Raw genomic sequence first — 7005 nt, 5'->3', positions numbered from 1 at the left:
TATTAATAGCCATTAAAAATACAGGTAAGTTGTCGAGAAGCAAGTTAGAGGTGTATTATAGTCAAAGTTAGGCCAAGCGTCAAGTTGAATAGCCAAACTTGGATGAACATCGAACTTAATTTAGCCTCGGATTATGGGTCGAGTTGTCAACGATTGCAGATTCAATTTACATAGCAGTAAGCAGAACTACTTAGAGTTAATGGTTAGCGAGTTTTAATACGAAATATAAAGATGTAAATTGGAATTGGCTTTTCAAATAGTTGTGGAAAACTCATTTGCTAATGGTTGAACCAAGTGAAAAACATCGCTCTATGAATATTTCCGATACCTAATTAACTACCTATACGAGGAATTTATATTAAAATCCTTATGTTTATTTCTAGTTAGTAATTGAGAAACCATGTCATATATTCTGGGTCTAACATCTCTATGTGCGGCTCTATTTTAGTAGGCGTATTTTCGTAAAAAGTCATAAATTTAATTTAAAAAGTTTCGCCAAAGTTTCATATCACGCTACGCTTCAGACAAAGTGAACGAGAATAGAAACCGATCGATGTTTTATTGTATGTGTTGATGTTTTAGCTTAGACCACAATTTTTTTGGAGAAATACAAGATAATACAACTGTTATAGTCAAAGTCCGATACACAGTCTCTTCGCGGAAGGACTGGTTTATCCTAGGTTTGGCCAAAGCCATCAGGCAATCCCCGAAATACATTTCAATTTCGCCCTTTGCCTGAAGTATTTTTAGTCAAACCCAGGAGCTCCTAACTTTTCAGTCAAACGTCGAAAGTAAATTATTCTGTTTCGGTTTTGGCCTAGTCAATCCTAGAAGCGACTGCAATTCTCTTATTAAAACAATTAACATTAATGCCTCACCATGTCAGAAAAATGATTAATTTGTCACTTTAATTACCTAAGAAATTATTAAAACAATTAACATTAAAGTTAATGCCTCACCATGTCAGAAAAATGATTAATTTTTCATTTTAATTACTTAAGAAATTATTAAAACAATAAACATCAAAATTTTAAAAATGTTATTTTTTTATACTTAATCTTATACAAACTAACCTCCGTATATTCCAAAGCATTTATTTATTTATTTTATACTTTATTGCACATCGTACAAAAGGCGGGCCTAATGCCACACGGCATTCTCTCAAAGCATCTCAAATATAAAAGTGAAAATCACGTAAGCTGACCAATCAGGCGTCAGAACTGGCAGAGTTAAGCGGTTCTTAAGACTTTAAAGCTGCTTAAATGATAAAATGCTTCAAAATATACGAAGATAAGACACTTCATACCTATATCGGAGTTTGACTCGTCAAACCCCGATTTAATAAAATTGTGTTTTGACGTTTGCCTGACCAAATTAGTCTCTCCCAGGTTTGACGAAAATTGTTTAGTCAAAGGCCGAAAATTTACATTTGTTTGGGCTTTGACTAAGTCATTCAGTCTGACCTGAGGATTGACCAGTCCAACCTAGGAGCGCCGGAGTTCGGAGTTTACCTATAACACAACCACAACATAATATAATATGTATCTACTAATACAAAATTATACCTTAAGTAACAAAAATTGATAACAAAAACCAATTGGACAAATTAAATATTGATTAGTTATGTACCTAGTTACCTTTCATTGATTATCTATATTAAACATTTTAATTAACAATCTCTATCTATCACATGAAGAAGACATTAGACATCTTATAGGTATAGGTAAACCAGAATCTCATGGCAATTTGGGCAATCAAAATTTTGAGTGTGCAACCCTAGGGAAAATGGACTGAACGATCTTGATACTGTGTATTTTTTATTTTATCCTCAATATCTTTAGTCACATTACACAAGTGGATAATACTGTATTTAATAATGAGATATCCACGTATTATTATGTAGGTACTTATTACATGTATAATATACATATTACTTTTCTAAAGGTAATACATAATATGTATTATGTATTTACACATACCTATATTTGAATATATATAATTATGGCATGTGAAAATATGGATGTAATGATTATGCAGATCAAAACTTATTTACTACATATATTAAACGATTGTTTATAATTTTTTATAAAATAAAACAATAATAAAATAAAATCATGTTTATTTTCGTAAGTATTAACACATTATAAAATTGACTTGTACACCTTGGACTTGACAAATAGCCGAATTGGAAACTCCTGTAATAAGTTTTTATAAAATTATATTTTAATCAACAAACAATATTATAGTTACCTATTTATAACATTTTTAATTTAAAGTATCAAAACGGGTAAGTCCAACTTATCAATAAAATCTTTCATGCGCCTTAAAATTGAAAATTGTGATGTGTTTGACCCTTCTTCATCGAATATTTTCCTATACACATTGTAAACAACACCTCTTGCTTGTGATCGCAGCGGTTTTATCAACATTTCGAAGATTTTGAAGACAAAATCCTAAAAATTTATCATCAACACAAATAATTTGACAACCAATTTGATAGTTGTCAAATAAAGTTGCCACATGAAAATCTTTTATTTTTTAAATATAAATATGCCATCAGATTCTGGTAGACCTATAATTAATAGGTATACTTAATATTATGATGTCACTGTTCTAGAATTTAGTTTGGCTCCATTAGCGACAATTAATTGAATACACTAATCAAATGAAAATGCTTTTAGCGTTAATTTAAGTCTTATCAAGGAACGAGAATAATCGCATGCAGCGCTTCAAAATAGCAAAGAAGAGAGCTTCATTAATATGGATAGTTTGAAATTTCCGAAGGCGCCGGAAGATTTCCGGGAACTGGAATTAATGGCAAGTGACGTAAGCTAGACAAACAACGGAACATGCTTACAAGTTAAATAGTACATTCTGTAGAAATGTGCGTGGGGCTATGAGAAAGGCGGATTTGGTTAAACGAATTAAATACAGTAGAACTCCAATTATCCGAATTAATGGGGACCGGGACCCATTCGGATAATCAAATATTCGGATAATCGGATTTAAAAAAAAATTGCCATTGGAGAGAATAAAAGCTACGATTTGATATTGCACTATTTTCTTATTGAATTAAATGAAAGAAACATGAGATTTTCACATGTTTTAAATATTTTTGCAATCATTTTTCTTAATTCCTCTAGTGACAACGCATCTTTATCATCATCATCCTCTCCATATTCTTGTTAGGGGAAGAATAATAGCGCACTTAGACTTTTTTGGACAATTTTTTGTGATTCGGATAATCGGCGATTCGGATAGTCGGAGTTCGGATAATTGGAGTTCTACTGTATTGTAAAAAGCTTATGGATAGACAGGTAATAGGTATCTTTCTGTGATTTTGATGTGAAGGATGGAATGTGCGAATCATGAAGTAAACATCTAAGCCATAGCAAATCTTTAGTTCCGCTAGTTATTTTTACTACAAGTAATACCTACAGGGCAGGCCGTAGGCACCTACTTATATTATAAAAAAAAAATTACACTGACAATGCATAAAATTGTAAGAATAGATATGTTTCTTAGGTCATTCTTATAAAATTTTGCTGTTGTTATTTAGTTACTTTCATCACAAGTCACAACTTAGTAATATACAAGTCAACCTTGCTCTACTATTTTAACATTTATTCTTTATAATAACAACTTTAACCCGTCGCTTTCTTAATGGGCTGATCGTAATTACATAGCAAGTCATACGTTTGCGAAAATCTACAATTTTGACTTGGCACAGCCAAGTGAATTCATTTCGCGTCATAACCAGTGTCCCAACTTTGATAAATGTTATAAATGCATTGTATTTTAGACATTGTGACTAAACACACATTGTAATGCGTTAGATTTCGTAGGTTATGGGTAAAAGTTTATGTTTATAATTAATGTTATTTGTAAGAGATACTAAATGAATATAAATACATATAGTATAAAGTATAAAGACGAGGTGATATAATTTTATTGTTTCTTGTTTAAATAAGACTTTGGTCAAATTTATATAAGTACGCAGTGCCTGTAAGGCTTATATTACTAACTAAAATAGTGAGGAAATGAAATTATTATTATAATTATTAATAATTTGTTTTTCCCTAAGGCATATTCCAATAAATCGATTCGACGAAGAATTTAACTATGTATTATAAACACGTGCTAATTATTTAATGGGATTTTGGAAGTTGAATGAACCCTATTTATTTGTCCTACGTGTCCATATAAGGATAGAAATAACTAGGTATAGGTTAGTTCTACAAATTAACATTCATCAATAATATAAAAATGAATCGCAATGTTGGTAAGCGCATAACTCGAGAACGACTGAAGCGATTTCGTTAATTCTTTTTTTTATAATTTTCCTTGAATTACGAGGATGGTTCTTATAGATAGAAAACGTAAACATGTACCACGGGCAAAGCCGGGGCAGATGTTTTAAAAAGTAGAAATGAATTTATTTCCCGCATAAAAAGATAATTAACCCGCACAAACATAAACAATTATTATTTATTTCTGATAGTATCTCACGAATTATTTAGCGCTCATAAATCTAAATAGCCTTAATGGGCTTTGCCCGGGCTAATCTGAACAGCAGTTAGGAGCAATTAGCGGTGTTGGGTAATGCTAAGAATCACCGGTTAATGTTGAAAAACCCGCAATACGAGCTGGCATGTGAATGTTAAAATATTTGCGTTTATTTTATTGTTTTTGTTAATGTTTGGATAGGGTAATGGTAAGGTCAAACTGAAAAGGTAAGTGTTGTGGTTAGAACATTGAGATAATATTACTACGTATGGAGGAGACACCACGAACAAAATCTGTGCGCCATTTTTTTGCTCTAAGTTTTAAAAATTATTATCTAGTTAGGTACTTACCGATGAAAGTTATTCCTTTGCACTTTTCCGTATTATTTGTGCAATATCGTAACACACACGAAGGCATATTTTTTTTTGGTTCACTTTAAAACAAATAAAAAATGAGCGTGCAGCTACGCCATATGGCGTATGTTCAGCGGAACATAAGTGATGTAGGCGGTGTCTTCTCCATATGTATATCTCAATGGGTTAGAATGAATTTATGTCTGGCTTAATGGATTTCAAGTTAAAGTAAAAGTGTGTTAGTTAATGAGAATTATTTTTAACATTATTGGCAATAAAAGATCTTTAAATCCCAAATACAGAGTTATATAGATATGGATGATGTAGTCAAAAAAGCATGTGCAAAGCACATATTGTGTCAGAAGTGAAACTTCTGTGGCAAGATTCAAAGATACCAAAATCGTCGCCTTATTCCATGACCTTGAAATTTTACTCTCACCGCGCCTAAAGAAGTTTCACTTCAAAATATTATACACCAAATAATATAATTTTAAATTCACTCCATTTGCTCCTTTTTGCTCATTTCTACTTAAAATGTCACCAACGGAGGAGTTAAAATTATTTACAGCTGTTGTAGAGTTTCAACGTTCATAAATAATTCATTCTAATTATCACAATAATAAGGCTTTGAGGGTAATCCCTTAATGCTATAACTTTTACTCTTCCGCATCTTGAAATATAACCAGTATAATTCTTTGAATACATATCTTGAAAACATTTTAAAGACTTGATGAATTGATCACGAAGCGGGAATCGAACCCGCGTCTTTCGCCTACAATTCTCATTTATAAAGCAATTGAAGGCTAAAACTAAATATTAAACCCTATTTTACATTTTATGTACCTACTTGTTTTAGTGTAGTGGATAATTTTAATGTAACGTTTGTTACATTATATACTAGAAAACAGCTGAATGAATTAGTATGAAATTTGATATAGAGATAGCTTGCTATTTCGGAAGGGGCGAGTGAAAGCGCGGTGTTTAGCTAGTGTGATTAAAATGTAATCTTGAAGTGAAGTACCGAAAATATACGTAAAGTTTGTTAAATTGTTTGTCGTAGTTCCAGTTTAAATTGCTTTTATTTAAATTTGGTTTGTCGAATTTATGAACTAAAATGTATTGCAAAGTTATGGATTAAAAGGTCAAAAGGCACACATTTTGAATATGTAACATATTAAACATTGTATTATGTACATACAATGTTTAACCTTTTAATCCAAGTATATATAATTGTGACACAAAGTTTTATATCATACCTTCATATGTGTGTGTACGGTGTACACATGCACATACAAAACACACACTCAAGTTTAATCATACACAATATTATTACTAGCTGCGCTCTGCGGTTTCACCCGCGTGGCTCCGCTCCTGTTGGTTTTTTTTTCCGAAAGAATTTTTTTAATCGGATCAGTAGTTCTTGATTAGCGCGTTCAAACAAACAGACAAACAAACTCTTCAGCTTTATAATAATATATTAAGTATAGATTGCATAACTTCTAGCTACTAATAACATTTATAAACATATTATAGTAGGTACTTTTAACTTAATTACTTAATAAAGAAAACACTTCAAGTTAAGTGAGAAGTCTTAGTGATCGTACTTAGAGTCGACCGCAAGTCGTACACGCAACGGAGGTTTATCATAATCGTGTTGGAATAATTGCTTCTCGTTCCAATTATTAGTTCACATGAATAATCAGTACTTAGTGTTTAGTGTTGGCTTTTTATTATGTGGTTTAATAAAGTTTAATTTCTTTATGTATCGGTGGTAATAAATGAAATATTATGACAATTCTAAAGCTTCGCACGAAAAATTTGGTTGATTTAAAACTAATACAACTTATATAGAAGTGAGTTGGAGAGTTTGGGTACGTAACGTAAAAATCACCATTTATGAAAGGAAGGTTCACGTTCAAGTTTATGTATCTGTATCATGTAAATATTTTAAGAATATTTAATTTATTTGACGAAATTTTCAAAATAATAGCAGTTGAATACTAATAAATGTAAAGGAACTTTCTTGAGAACTAATTAAGCAAGTAAATTCAAAGTTTCGATCACTAGTGGTCGGTGGAGACTTATGAAAAGAAAAGTTTTAGTACGGTACAGTAAAGCGCGTCACACACGGTGAAGATACTATAAT

General features: G+C 31.4%; 1 long non-coding RNA gene across 2 annotated transcripts in view; it reads right to left on the bottom strand.

The window, feature by feature from the left end:
* LOC149478432 (uncharacterized) overlaps positions 1-7005 on the bottom strand; it is a 91033-nt gene that overhangs the window by 16721 nt on the left and 67307 nt on the right. The window lies entirely within an intron of this gene.

This window comes from Colias philodice, chromosome 22 (genome assembly GCF_061535455.1).
Source record: "Colias philodice isolate Cphi_HAF_F1 chromosome 22, ilColPhil1 Martin Lab GWU primary, whole genome shotgun sequence".
NCBI classification, from domain to species: Eukaryota; Metazoa; Arthropoda; class Insecta; order Lepidoptera; family Pieridae; genus Colias; species Colias philodice.
The sequence above is the reverse complement of the archived record's forward strand: the minus strand, read 5'-3'. Positions and strand labels throughout refer to the sequence as shown.